This window comes from Eutrigla gurnardus (genome assembly GCF_963514095.1).
Source record: "Eutrigla gurnardus genome assembly, chromosome: 9".
Classification (NCBI taxonomy): Eukaryota; Metazoa; Chordata; class Actinopteri; order Perciformes; family Triglidae; genus Eutrigla; species Eutrigla gurnardus.
The window spans coordinates 21930916-21947004 of NC_139923.1; the positions used below are offsets into that span (position 1 = coordinate 21930916).

Below are 16089 nucleotides of genomic sequence, written 5' to 3' on the forward strand. Positions count from 1 at the left end.
GTCTGCATCCAAATGATGGAAAAGATTAGTTTTTTCATGGCCAAGTTTCTTTCACATTCTACACATCTTAGACCATTTTAAGTGGGTACAGACGGTCCAACGTGGAGGCAGACATCACACATGTAACATAGTTCACAAAATACAAAATGCTTCTTTACATGACAAGAAGAAGCTGATAACCTTCTTCCCTCGAAGCCATTGTTCCCACAACACTGTAAAGTGTAATATGAGTTGACATCAGAGACATGAAGTTATTGACAAAGTGCAGGATAACGTGGAAAAAACGTCTTTACAACACCACTCGTTTAGTTTTATGCAGGAAGGGAAATTTCTTTGAATGTTAAACCTTCAGATGGTTGCTCAAGTTCAAAGGTCACACTGACAACTACAAGTCACATCAGAGATCTGACGATCAACAATGCTGCGCCGCTATTAATTGGACTGCAAAGAAGAGGACTAAGTCTGCCAGTGAATTTTGCACAACTCATTTGAATTGCAATTAATAACTGTAATAAGTTATTCCTAATATATTTGTTTTAAAGTGCAAGCCATAGTTTATCTGCAAAATACACAAACAGTAAAGAGAATTAAAAAAAAAACTATAATGTTATGTCACCTTCTCAGTAAAATATCTTTAAAATATCCACACCGACACACACAAAGCACACTTCCCTTGGCTGTGCAGATTATGAAATGATTATGACAGCGCATGACTCTTTACGTTGGACAGCAGAGGGGTGAAGAGATGTGACGTTGACACTGAAGCTGTCACACACACCAGCGTTATAACACAACTCCTCAAAAAGACACGCCTCCCGCCTACAGCATATGCACACCCAACTCATACACACCTCCCCCAGCCTGAACTTGACTTTACCCCTGGTGACCTGTAACTGTGTGTGTGTGCGTGTGTGTGTGTGTGTGTGTGTGTGTGTGTGTGTGTGTGTGTGTGCCCTGTGTATTTGCACATCCACTGTTAGTAGTGTGGTGGAGGGCCAACGGACCACACCAGAAGAACAGAAGAGCGTTGCCTTTATAAACAACTTTTAAATCAACCATTGCCTAGCTGCGGTACTTTTTCCTACAGATTTCTAGCCAGTTGTAAGAAGCTATGATTCATGCATCTCCTGTGACAGTAGCACATTTAAAAAAGATTGCCTAACCATTCTATGAAGTCCATCTTAATTATCTAAAAGCTGGCAACTTGATAACCCATCAATAGCACAATTTCTATTGCTTCCAATACACTTTCTCACAACTCTCCCAGATCGTTCCGGTGTCCTGGTCCATCCAACCCGTTTTATTTTTAATGAATTTGGCTACAGTTTGAATGCAGCATGTATGACTTGGATCTGTATGTATGGATGAGCTGCACATTTCTGTTGAGCTAGCTAGCCAGTGCACGTTTAGCCTGGCGGAATGCAGCCTTGCATTGCTGAGCTCGACTGAGATTTATGTGACTGCTGTGGGGTGTGCATGTGGCGAACAGATGGTGGCATCCTGCCCCTCTTCCCTCCCTGCGCACATCATTGCTCACCAGATCCCCCCGCCTCGTCCCCGTTTGCTGTTCCTTTCCTCTGTAGCATCTGCCGCCATTCGCTCTCTGACACCACTCATGGACACTCTTGGTATCGGCAGTTATTGGGGACTCATTGTGTTATCGACACCAGACTCATCCACAATACGCCCAACGGACGTCACCCTTCTCACTATCCATCCGATGGCACTTTAAAGGCAGAGTAGGTCATTTGGAAAAACTACAGACTTTGAACGCATCGCTGAACCGAAAAAGCCCCGCCCCCTCCGTTCAGGCTTTTGTTCAAAGCCACTCCCCCAGAACGCAAAACGAGCACTCGAGATCAGTAGAGAACAATCAGGAAGTTAGCATTAGCAGACAGGCAGGACGTCCAAATATTTTCTCCAGCCCAACTTTTTTGATTGGACGGGGCTTTTATAGTCCTGCCACGGCCACAGCTGATATGTTTTTATGTCAGATCATTTAATTTATTCATTGCTATCGGTATCTAACGAGGATTTCATGTAATATATCAGAAAGTGTTTCTGAATAGAATCACCTACTCAACCTTTAATGGACACTTAACAGCATTGAAGCGGAAACTACACACATTCATCCATCCCACACACACACACACACACACACACACACACACACACACACACACACACACACACACACACACACACACACATCCTATTAAAAAAACACTCTAGAACTAAATGTTGCAGGCTGTCATTCTTTCTCCATGATGTGCTTAAAAGCGATACTCCACCCAAGAGCTACGTTTTTGCTACGCTAACACCCGCCTTCTCAAGAAAAGTGACTGCCGGGACAAAAACAAATTATAAAAATATTAGAAGAAACTTCTGCAAACACCCCACCGTCATTTACACTGTCCATCTATCCATTCTCAGTTTATTCCACAATACTCAGTTTGGCTTTGTCAAAAAATGGCAGAACACCATGCTTTTGTGTTGCATTGTGGTTCCCCTCAACGCTCGGAGGCTCTGTCTGGAGCTGCGGGAGATGCTGACTCTCATTAGAATGCTAGTCAGCACCACATCGACAGTAATCACAATGTCACTGGAAAACAGACTGGAAAATCCGCTGTCTGTATTTGACATGCACATTATGGGACAAATTGATACCCAGCGGTGATGCAACAAAGCCCAGTGATGACACATTTCATTTGCTTATCGAACCCATCACGTCGGGGAGGATGGCACTGGAGGATGAGAGTGAGCCTGCCAGTGAGCTTTCACATCAGATGCCAAAGTCCATGCAAGTCTGGCACGCTGCATTTCATACAGTAGAGGAGGCAGCGCTCCAACACTGTGCGGGCATGAAAACCACTTTTAAAAAATGGGATTTTACAAAACAACAAGCAGGCAAACAAATCAATAGTGATAAAATAGTACAATAAAAAAAATTATAATATGAATGTGAGCACTGAGCCATGCACGATGTGCTGCCAATCAAAACGCCATTCAGTGTAAAGACTTCAAATTATATACTGCTGTAGCTAAAATGGGCACAAGGCACACAGAGCCATTCACACAGCTATAAAACTCTGACCTATGGGAACTCGCTGGAGAACATTCACATGATCTCAGAAAAACGCAGTCAGTGAGCGAGTATTCCTCCCCGCACACCTTCAGCTGGCGTGAGTCACAGAGCCTGTTTATGTGCCGTCGCAGATAAACAAATCAGACGAACACGCAGCCCTCGCCTACAGATGCAAGTGTTCCTCTTTGCTAATCTCATCCCACTCTCAGAGTCTGGGAATGTACAGCTGTGTGGTTTTGTGACACACTGGGCCCCCTGCCATGGGGAGTCACCTCGAGGTGTGTGTGTGTGTGTGTGTGTGTGTGTGTGTGTGTGTGTGTGTGTGTGCGCGCTTGTGCGTGTGACGTTTGGGTTCATTTGGTCCACGGAGCCGCGACCACCGCAACGTTTACTATTGTGACGAACACATGCATACACGCACAACAGACACACAGACGCAACCGTGCCACCACAAGTCCACACACGCACACGCCCACACATTTACACATGTACACACACACACACACACACACACACACACACACACACACACACACACACGGAAGGAAACCTGAGTCATAATAGGCACTAAAGATAGACGTTTGTGTACACAACTGCATGTCTCTCTCTCATTCACTCTGAATGAATGGATGCCAGAGGTGAACACAATGATGCTGCAATACTGTTGTACCCCCTGAGTCAACTCAGAGAAAGGCTTTGTAAGAAGGCTGTGATGATGACGAGATGAAGGAGAAGTCGTTCCCTTGCATACTTTGTGTTGTATCTCCGCTCACTAAGCACACTCCCTAATGTGACTTCACTCCTGGGGAGATATCTCCTCCTAAACCTCCTGTGCTTTACTCCTGGTGTGTGTGTGTGTGTGTGTGTGTGTGTGTGTGTGTGTGTGTGTGTGTGTGTTAACTTGCCTTTTCCATTCTTGGCATCCTCAACGACCCTCCACGCTGATCTCAAATGGCTTCCATCTAAGTCAGGTTGAGGTGCGGATGCAATCTGAAGTTCCGTTTTATAACTTTTTTTCCCTAACTGAACTGGGTGTAGAGTGTATATTTTGTCGGCCAATAATAATAATCAACACAGAACTGTTACAAGAGGTGGATTGGCTAAAGGTCCGGGCAAGAATTTGGGTTCATTAAGTAAGTTATGTGCCTTCAAACGGAGTTAAGAGTCACGGCAGTTGACAGGACATGATTATCTCCACGCCTCCGCCCGTGGTTCTCTGCTAAAGATGCGGAGAAACTGCAGAGATGGCCTCAGGCTTAAAGGCAGGGCTGCTGTTTTCATAAATTACAACACAAATTCAAAGCATATCACTTCCAAATTATACAGCTGTAGTAAAAAAAATCAATGACTCTGAAATGATATTAGTCAGAATATCAGCATGTGAGAAGATAAACACTGAATTGTTATTTATACGATGGCCCCACATGGACATGGGGAGAACACATGAAAGCCAGCCTGACATTAGAGATGCAATTCCTCTTTCAGGGATGAACTATTTTTTCACTCATAACTCAACGGCTACTCAACCGTTTTAAATCATCCGTCGCCATGTGAAGTAGCCAGAACATAAAAGGACAAAATGAAACTGGGTATCCCTCCTACAGTATTAGAAGTGATCTATACTCTTAACCAAAGCAATGACACATTAAACAAATTCAAACAGAGATTACCGGCAAGGTTTAGAACAAGCTGTGTAATAACTCATGACAGGGAAATGGAAATAAACTCAGGCCCATGTAGAAAAATCATTCGACACACAGATCACTAAAGTAAGACCCATTCACACTGAAATGCAGGGGTTGGCATCAGCAGCAGATAAAAAATGAGGGTAGCAACTGTTGGCATAAATTGTTGAATGGATTTAGGAGAGCCAGAACTAGAGCAGAGTTAATCGGTTCCGATCCGTTGCTCCAGCTATGCAGAGGAAACATTTATCTGGGAGGAAATGCTTAGTCGGGGCCTTTCAGAGACTTAGCACTCCAGCTATGTTTGTGGGTTCGAATGCCATTTGTTTCTTATTTCCTGCAATTAACTAGATGAACACCATATTTGGTCGACCGGATGCTCTGATGTCAGGAACAAACAGCCAACATTTTAGCCAGAGAATGAACCCACAACCTGCTGCCCAGCGCCCCGTGCTGTACAGAACACCCTATGAGCAAAGATTACCTTCAGCTGTTCATCCTTTAAAAATACACTGTTATTGTAGACCGGTGTTTTAAAGCTGTATTAATGTGATGTTTCACAGCTTTTCATTTATAAAATTATTTTAAATATTGTCATTTATAAGAATATGTTATTTACATTGCAAAAAGCCTGTGCCTACCTGCATAATGGCATTTGACAGGCTAACATATTACAGATGTTAATCAGCCTGCACGTACAAGTCTAGAATTAATACATATTTTATTGGCTGGCTTCCATGCTATAGGCAAGGTATTTCATTTGAGTGAACCTGTGGTTACTGCCTGTGATCCCTGAACTTTCCTGGACACAGAAAATCCTACAGGAATCTTTGGAAATGTATCACCGGATTTTTAGCTGAGGTATAAGTCAATGTTTGACAAATGTAATCCCCAAAGGCATACAGCCTACAATACTATTGCTGCATGCATTAATAAACTAAGGGGAGCAAGTGAGGACTCGCATGTGTTGGCTTTTCCTACATGTGAGAATGCGCTGTGTATCTTGCTCTGTGCAGTGTACACACACACACACACACACACACACACACACACACACACACACATCTCTACATGCACATACAAAACAAACACCTCTACAGGCACATGCAAAGACCAGAGCCCAGTATGTGCCATACTTGGAAAAATATTTTCTGGAATGGACTGGCCTTTGAAACTGAAAATCCACCCAATATAAATTGGCAGTTGGACATTAAAAAAAAAGGTTTTCATCGTGACGGCAAGAATATAGAAAAGAACACTCACTTCATAACATAATGTAAAAAGAGAGAGAGAATTTAGAAAGAAAAAAATGAGCAAAAAGATTAAAGAGGAGTTGTAGAAAAGTGGCCAGAGGTCATAATTGACTAATGAAAGACACAGCATTGCCAGACTGAACCCACAGAGGCCGGGAGGAGAGAGTGTAGGATGGAGGCGGGAGCAGGAAGGGGAGAGGTAATATGAGGTAAAAACGTCTGCAGTGCTGATATAGTTTTCATTCCAGTAACATTAACTATGCCTCTGAAGAGCTCCATGTATCAGCTGGACAGGGACACTCTGTCTGTCCCACTCCTTTTGCTAATGGCGTGAGGTTTTGCTATTGGTGGCTATCAATGAGCTTTCTGCTTCTCTCAGCCAAGTGAGCAACTTCTGGCACCTCTGGCTTGCAACGTTTTCCACCTGGATTCCTGACCTCACTGCCGCCTGTGGTCTCGTAAATCAATCAGTTCCCCTATAAAGGTATCAAGGGAATACCCGTCTAGTCTCTTGATAACGGGCACATGATTCTGTTTGATGACTAACAGACAAATACAGAAATGTGTACTAGTTTTGTTTCTGTGAGGTTGTCAGTGTGCTGCCACTAGTCATGCATTGCACATTGCATTGTGTATAAGCTTGGAATGGACTTTTACTATGGATGCTTTAGAGAAGCTTGGCACTCCAAAAAAAAACAAAAAAATTGATTGCATGCATGCACAAGTAAATGTATTTTAATGTACTTGTAATTGCAAGAGATTAAACAAAACGGTTCATAGCCTTCCTGATGCTCCTCAGTCATATACACCTACACATCCCAAATCCCCTTGGGGGTGGAACATAGTAACTAAGCTTATTATGTCAAGCACTGACAGAAAGTATGCAATGCACACATAAATCACTAGAAACCCAATTTAAAAAAAACGAATGACCTTGTGTCCCAGAAGTCCCACTCACATACTGTGATACTGTTGTTTCCTTTAGTCAGACACGCTGATGCCACACCTGGCAAAATACAGCATTACACTCACGGGGGGGGAAAGCCACACCTGGCAGCTCTGAGGACGATTTTCCACCTTTTAATGTGTGTGGTAGTTAGGCTGGCACAGGGAGGCGGACTGGCATGACTGAGCAGGTTCCAGTCGCAGGGCAGAGAGGACAAAGTGGGTGTGTGGGGGGAAGGGGGGGTGCCTGGTGGGAGGATAGGGAGCCTGGGCTGGGTAGGGGGTGAGTAATCTCAAACATTCCAGGGTGACCCCCCTCTCTGCTCTACCTGAGCCCCACCCTTAGGTCCCCCAGCCACACCCAGGGAGCTCCTAGCTCTGAGCTGTCATCAGTGGGCTGGGAGCTAAGCAAGATAACCACAATGCACAGGTAAATCAACCTGAGGGGGGGTGTGAGAAACAAAGAGAAAACACATCTGAGGTGTAAACATACTCTAAGAGCAAGTACAAGCAAAGTGTAAAACGTATTATAGCAAGCAGGTATGGGCAGGACAATGCCACCACTGCAGCTACTTCCTGGCATTTAAAAAAAAAAAAAAGCATATTGAAAGTAATGCATGCATGCTTGCACGTTCTGCAGATGCTCTCGCATTAATTTACAGCATCTGTGTTCTGCTTCTCATCACTGTCACACCATCTGATGTCTGTTGCAAATACAAATCTTTTACTAAAAGGAATCCAGCAATTTTAAATGTGACAGCAAAATGTGCAGGCAGCCCCATATTGTGGCCAGATGACTCCTTGGCTCTGTCCGTCTGTCTCTCCGTCCCCACACTAGGTGTGCACTGCTGACACAAGCTGAACAATTTGTTAACGTCCACAGATCTCTAAAGAGCCGGAATCAAACCAAACAAACAAAGAGACGCCGACACACGTGCAGATGCATATATGACTTTCCTAATGTGTCTTCTCCACCAGATGTTTCACACACACACACACACACACACACACACACACACACACACACACACACACACACACACACACACACACACACACACACACACACACACACACACACACCAAACTGTGATCTTGGAAATGCAAACCTGTCACATTTCAAAGTCTGACCACATGAGGATTGTTTAAACGCCAACTTTAATTAATGACAGCCTTCATCGCTGTGGATTCAAAGAAGGCGCTCCGCATGCATGCAGCCGCTTGCTCTAATTCAACCGTAATCACGGTCGCACTCCCACCGGCGGACGGTGTTTACATATAGACACACACAGATGGACGTGCACACCGATGCACACTCGTGCAGATGGGAAAGCTCCCAGTACTGGTATCCGATATTCTTCCTCACCTCACCTTTGCGGGCTGCACAGTGACTCCAAACTCCCATGTGTGAGGTGTGTCGGTCCGTCCTCTCCTTGATCTTTATCTCCCTTTCTCTCACTCACTCCTCAACCTGTAGTCATCGCGTGGCTCCGGCTATGCTGTACTGCAGTCAACTAAGACAGAGGAAGAACGGAGGAGGGAGGGAGGGAGGGAGGGAGGGAGGCATGGAGGGACAACGGAGTCCTGCCCAGACTGATGAGAGAGGCTTCCAAAAACGCCCTCAGGAGAGAAAAGATTAGAACAGTTTGCTGCACTAAAATCTTTACTTTCTCGCGAAATTCTCTCTTTATTATTTCCACGGATTTCTCTCTTTACCAGACTCCTTTTTTTTCTCATGTTTCTTTTTCCACCAGTAGCTTTTAAAGTTTTTCCTAAAACCACTTTTGCTTTCTTGATATTCTGCCAATCAGAAAAGCAACCACACTCTCTTTTTTTAATTCTTGCTTTCCCTTGAATCTTGTTGCAGTCTGTCTGCTGCTTACTCTCTCTTCCTCCGCTTATCAGTATGTCTTCCTATCCTCTACCTCACCCTCATGCTCTGGTGTGCAGCTGTATGATGAGGGAGACACACCTGCTATCATTAAAGTGTGTGTGTGTGTGTGTGTGTGTGTGTGTGTGTGTGTGTGTGTGTGTGTGTGTGTGTGTGTGTGTGTGTGTGTGTGTGTGTGTTTGGTTGGGAGCTCCCTGTTAGGTGAAAGTAGGAATCCTTCTAGTCTATACTGTTTCAACTGTAGTCCGGTTTCAGGAACTGTTAAAGTGAGACTGTAAATCTATGGTCTACTGAAGTAATTAAATAGAAGATTCTGAGAAATGCACAGGTCAGCTCATGGATGCCTGACCGCTGCATGTGACATGGTGTAATATGGCCTTCCCAGCTGCAACACATGTGCTCACACACTTTTCACGTTAAGGGTTTTAATAACCTTGACACCGTCTTTCCAGAATGCAAGGTATGCACGTCGCTTATTGGGTGGCGAGTGTGTCTGTTAAAAAGGCAAACCTATAGGGAGTCTCCTCGGGAGGTCGTGACCTCATTGGGAAGAAAATGTGAGAGTGCAAAGAAAAGAAGCGGCATGAGGCCAAATTTGAAATGGACTGGTGAAGGCAAGCCTTCAGACTTGAGCCCGTCCTAAATTCAGGAGGATTTCCTCATCATCTTCAGCCAAGCATGTGCTGAGAACTTACAGTAAAGATAGAAAGTAAGGGGGGGTCAAGAGGAGGAGAGTATATCCAGTCCAGCTCTTTGGTCATCTTGTAACCTGATCAAGAGATAAACCAGCGCAGCGTTGACACACTAACCGTGACCTTGACATACAACCGCTTTCACAACACATCCCAGCCCTGAGGGAGTTTGTGCCTGGATACTAGATTACATTTGAGAGTCATCATGATGACAATCATCAGGTCTGGCCCCGCCACCCGTGGGATGTCACCACAGTGGTCATCGGCCTCATCCTCGACTTTGTTCACACGCATTCCCCGTCTCCCGGCTCCGATGACAACACGTTTACCATCCCTCTCCTTCATGTCTGACGTTCTGCCGATCCCTCCCACCGCTCTCCCCGGGAGATTAGCACTACTTGAATCAAAATCGTGGAGATTGTACCAGAAAAGCAGAGCAAAGTGTATGAGAGCGGCATGTGAGTCAGTGCTCAAATTATGAGAAGAATCCTGTTTACAGGCGCAGGGGCCTTGACCTATGAGTCATAGAGTAGTCTTTGAGAATCTGGCACCGCTTCCTCTCTCTCTGTTAGATGGCCATCCCTCACTCCCCCAGAGTCTTCCCAGTTCCCGCTTGCCCAGTTAAAACATTCCCATTTCTCTCTCCCTAATTCAGCATTATTTCAAAAGAGGGGTTCGGCTCTGTCATGGATCCTAATGTGCTAAGACCCAACAACTGTTCACATATCCGGGGCCAGTATCCCAAATATACAGTTTGCGGCTGTCAGTCTTCATGGCTTAGTGTGATTGTAAACATGCTCTGCATAAGAATGTGTAAACCTTCGTAGGCCAGCCGGCGAACTGCTGTAACTTTGCTGTCAACGTGTTGATTCATCTCATGCTTGTTTGTACAAAACTTGCCAATCCCATCTAATAGACAACGAGATATTAAAAGTGATAACTTTGACCTGCTGGTGGCACTCAAAGGAAAGTCATCATTATATAGGGGCGTCTGTGGCTCAGAGGTAGAGCGAGTCGTCCTCCAATCAGAAGATTGGCGGTTCGTCTCCTCCAGTCTACTTGGGCAAGATAGCGAACCCCCACTTGCCCCTGATGCTGTGCATGTGAATGTATATGAATGAGTTAGATTCTGATGTGTAGGTAGCTCCTCTATCATCAGTGAATCATGAATGTGTGAAAGGGTGAAAGTGACTGAATGTAGTGTAAAGAGCCCTGAGTAGCTAGTAAGCTAGAAAGGTGCTATGTCAATGGTCCATTTCCTATATAATTAGTCATCCGAAAACTTCTTTGAGGCGCAATAAATAGCACAAAATTTCATGGAAATCTGCAAAATGGTTAATAGAAAATAGAGGAAAGAGCAGGGAATCTTATAAGATCCATGAATGTCTGCAAACATTTTCATGACACTGATGAAAAAAAAAAGATCATTATCAACATCAATAATGAACATGGCTATTGTTAATACTCTGTCGAACTAGAAACTTGTGTGTGCCCAGGTTGGCAAGTAGGTAGGAAGGCAGGCAGCCCATCCAATTACATTGAGGCCGAAGGAAATGAGTGGACAGGATTATTACAGTCCTAAAACAGCCAGAGAAACTGTATTTTTTTCTTTTTTTTTGTCAGAGCATTCGATGTATTGATTCCTGTTGGGATGTAAAGAGAATTTTAAAAAATTGACCAGGTCAGAGCTTTATTATAACCCCTAACCATGTCAGATGTTTCCTCAGCATGTAGTCATTTACCGGATGTGATCCCAGAGGACCAAACGTGAGGGGAAATGTTGGGATGATGTGTCCACACGTATACAATCACTGGAAACTCTGAATCCCAATTCCAGTCAAGAGTGGGGCTTACAAGAATCTGCAGGGGGGCATGACAAGAAATATAAAATGACGACGGAGAAATGAGGGAAAAAGAGAATTGGAAACATTCACAACAAGAAGAATCGTTTAGTCATCACCAGTATGGTTTGCTGGGATGCAGTGAAATCGCTGGAAAGTGAATCATCCGGCCGAGGAGATCCTCCTGGCTAGAAATGTGTCAGTGATTCTAAAATTTGAATGAAGAAACAAGCATTTTTGGGCTTCTTTCCCAGGACTGATCACAAAGTTTGAGTCACACACTCCTTACAGTAATTTCCCAGTTCCCACAACCACACACGACACCCAGATCTCATGTTCGATGGTGCCCAGGCCACCTACTAATAATGATGAACACCTGCTCTGTCATTCTTCAACGTCTAACTATCACAAACAGCAGGCAGGTGCTTTTATGGATAAAAGCTTGAAGTTTACACAATGATTCTGACCTTATCATCCATCTGACCTCCCCGTACTCACACAACTACAAACAGACATCAGTTCATACAGGTACACTCACGACAAATTAGGATTTACTTCAAAATGCCTCCTTGATAAACTGTCCATAGGTAAAGAAATGAAGCCCTCCAGCTATGAAACGTGCATGTGTGTTACATGGGTGATTTCAACAGATAATGACTGGAATTCAAGCCCCATGGCGATGCATTCTTCTCTGGGTGACTTACCCAAAAGGCAAAAAAAGAAGATGAAGGAGTGCGAAGGCGCACATGTGCGGGAGGGTTGGAGAAAGGAAAACTAGGGACTGCGCCAGAGAAATCAAGAGTTCTTCCATGGGCCCTTACTTGCAGCAACACCTGCTCCTACTATCATACGCCGCAGGAAAACAAGCGTTCCAGTCGATGCAGGCAGCGGCTTGAGAGCCGTGCATCATCACACTACAGCACGCACCGCGTCGTAGCGTCTCCAGAATCCAGCGTTTGCACCATTTTAAGAGTTTAACTGTGACTCCACTTGACTGACAGTTAAACAGTGACATCAATATCCACCTTTTTGGCTTATAAATGAAACGAGAGTTCACTTCCTACAGCTGGAGGAGTGGTGAGCGACAGAGTGAAGGTAAACTTATGGGGTAGAAGGGTGGAGTGAAGAGGCGGGGGAATGTGGTGAGAGGGAGTCATTGAAGGGAGCTTACCGTGGTCCACCCTAGATTTGAGCACCACATGAAAGGGCGACTTTTACTGATGCTTACGCCCCATGACAAGAAAGAAGGGTAACAACAGATCCTGATTGTGGAAGAGGATTTTTAGCCTGCATTTAGGACGAAGTCGAAATATTTGTTTCGACAAAAAGTGACTATAGTTCCATCACTTTCATACAAACAATGTACTACACTATACTTCATGGTAAGTCCGTCCATCCGGAGTTGGTCGAATGAAGACCACGTCCAACATTTGTCCTGTATTCTTCAATCAGAGAGCTCTGACTAACAGTTGAATACAAGTTGAATAGTAATGTGGAAGGTATATGAGCCATGCTTGGTTATTGAGGATAAAATGATTGCTGCCAGGATAACTTTCCAGAATTCTTCTGTTTTCTACGCAGTGTCTGATGATTCTTCATATGGATCTACAACTAAAACCAGCCTTCCTGGATTTTATTTCATTGTCTCACTGATACCGGACCCCATTAATCCATCCATCCATGTGCAAAATGTGTATATGTTTATAATAACACATGCTTAAAACGTAGTGATGTATCCAATGCATATCTCTTTGATTGATTCAAGATAATATGAGGTACTATGGCAGTCAAAATGGTCAGAGTCATCCACTTACACACAAAACGTGTGATAGATAGATGAGGCCTATTGTGAATTGGGTCCCGATGGGTTGTCATTTTTAAAGAAGTGAGTCCCAACACAGGTTTACGAAACACTGATCTAAAGTACAACCATGGAAAAGTAGAAAAGAACCGGCAAAAAAAAATAAAGTAGTACTTTTAAAGCTACAGCATGGTTTCAAATATTTTTGGTTCCATAAATTCCCGAAAAAACATTTATGGAACCAACACATTCAGCTTTATGTGCACAACACGGTCCCAACCAAAGATTCTGAACACTACGGAGAAGTCTTCGGGACGACTTCTCACTTTATCTGCTCCCCCTGCTGCGTTGCGGGGGTGTGTCGCACAGGATGGGGATGAGACAGGATAGGATAACGACGTACAACCTAAATGTGGCTCTTGGAGCCGAGGCCACAGGGAGACAGAGAAGGGGACCACAGACCTCGGCAGCGTACAATTATCCAAAACAAGAGAGTCAAGCCAACCTCCTCTCACTGAGACTCACGACAAGAGCAGAGCAAAAGGCAACACAATATTTTACTGTCCTTTGCCCCCTGGGTCACATACACAGATCTGTGCAAATGGACATGGCTGTATAAACATACATATGTAAAATACATGTGTGTGTATATATACACAGCTAAACACATCTCACAACCGTCTCATGGTTAAGGCCCACATTAGGAAAAAAGCCACAGCCCCCAAGACACCTTGCCATAACATGTGAGCCTGCACAGTGTAGCACATGGCAGAGATATGAGGGCTCCTCTGCCTTTGGAGGGAATGACTGGGAGTCAAAATGTGAAAGGCTGTGAAAGGAGCTGGCAGCCAATGGCATTCCTCAGGACGTGAGGCCTTCAGGGGGGAGACAACAAACCTGCTGTGCACAAGTGCTCGTGGATGCTTGCAGCTCTACCTGAGGAGCCCACACAAGTGCCACGGCTTCTCCCTGGGGTGACATACTGTTTGCAAAAAAAAAAAAAATGCAGTGAATTAGATCAAGAGCGTTCCATTCCCATCAGACCTGGGGGAGATCCAGCTAGATGCATTGACAAGCATGAGGCGGCTCAAACATTTGAGGAGGCCCAGAAGGGGAGGGAGAGAGATCAAAGGCCCACCGGCATGCTCTGGTGTGTACGCCGGCTGGACTCATGAACATGTTACAGATGAGCAGAGGCGCCAGAGAACCATCTGGGGTTATATAATGGCACCGAGTTCAAGGCACGATGCCGTGGACGTACAGTAGAAAAGACAATGGGTGAATCAAAAATGAGCAGAACTTTGCTTATTTGTGTTATGTGCGTGGTCTTTTATGGGACAACTAATGGTTTATAGGACAAATAATTGTTGTTTTACTGTTGGAGAGAATTACTTCAAAGTAGTAGTGAGGGAGTAGTTGATAATTAAATTTGTATGACTTTGGGTAAACAAGTCAAGAATCAAATTAATCATTTGGCCCACTTTCGCTGACATGATGCTGAAACAAAATATCATCCTTCTACCAACACATTTTCTCCATGTGCAGGATATTCGGCTTCTGATTGCATCATCTGAGACTGGCACATCTGAATATGTTAATGCGGGAAAGTGATATAACCCATTTGAACTTGAAGCATGCGCAGCATTTACAAAATATCTTAAGCAACTTGGCGAATTCTCTTTGGACTGAAAAAGTTATCCATCATCCATCCATCAATGTGTCTAGATGGGGACCCACAATTTGTGAAATGCAAGATGGTTAAGGTTAATGACTGGTAAAGGTTAGGATAGATTCATTTGTGGGTCCATGGCTGCATGTCACAGCATCACATCACAGTCTCACCTGGAAACAGTTTGTGTTATGTTGTGAGCATCTTGCTGCTCTTCTCTTTTTAATGCTGTCAAATTGATATGTTTGTATGTCAGAAAGTGAGTGAAGATGTTTGCATGTGTTCTGAATTGCAGTTGAGTTGAGCTTTCAGGGCCACCGTAGTTACCTTTGCTGCAGCGGTGAGTCAGCAGTAGTGGCAATAGCAGCAAATCAGCAAAAGTGGTTATTATTTCATTCCCTCCTCCCATAATAACACATTAAAATACATATTACATGAAATCAAATATGAACATTTTCAACAGTGTGGCGTTTATGTAATCTTTGCTAAATAATTCTTCGTGTTTGGCACCTAAAACTGTACCCCTAATATTTGGTAAACATCTCCCTTAGTCTTGTTCCTGAAAAAATGCAGTGTTTCATTGCTTTGTTCAGCTTCATCAGGTTTTGCAAAACAAACAAATCTTTTCTTTGTCCTTATTTTGTTCCTCTGTGGTTTCCTTAAACAAAATCCGTAGCTTCCTATTGGGTTGAATAATGTCCTGTCATCACCGGGCTTGAGGGCAAATATTGAAGAAGACAAGAGAGAGACATGACGCGTGAGTGCTTTGTTTGACAGACCACGGGCCTTCGCCGTAAGCAGTAATCCTTTCATTTATGAAGTGCTGGAGGTGTGGACAGGACAATGAGCCAGTGTGAATAAAGAGGGCATGTGCATGTACTGTATCTGTGACCGTGCGCCTACATGTATGTCACTGAATATGGGCAGATGGTGGTGATGATCTCACTTCACCCTGGAAGCAATATGGAGTGACGGGTAAAACTGTTTAAGAGGGATTTCTCAACAAGCCCTAGCTTGGGGTTGATGGTATCGTTCTCATATCATGTCTTGTGTTGAAGTCATGGTAACTCATAATTTAAGGGTCCAACTAAAGGCTGGGTGTTATAAGCTTCAACCTACACCTTTTCGTCCCATTTTGTTTCTTGTATATATCTTCTTTTTTTTAATGCATGAAAGTCATGTTTATTTATTATTTACTACCAGTGTATTGAATCTTATAAGTTAGAA

The 16089-nt window shown here is 44.0% G+C and overlaps 1 protein-coding gene across 2 annotated transcripts in view; it reads right to left on the minus strand.

The window, feature by feature from the left end:
- The window catches only part of znf469 (zinc finger protein 469), a 143660-nt gene that overhangs the window by 55832 nt on the left and 71739 nt on the right, over positions 1-16089 (minus strand). The window contains exon 1 of one of the 2 annotated variants that reach the window (XM_084017759.1): positions 8340-8522. The exons of the other annotated variant lie outside the window; for it this stretch is intronic. The gene's annotated coding sequence lies outside the window, so the exon portion shown is untranslated. Of the gene's footprint in view, positions 1-8339; positions 8523-16089 lie in introns of those variants that run through there. 2 annotated transcript variants of the gene reach the window in all.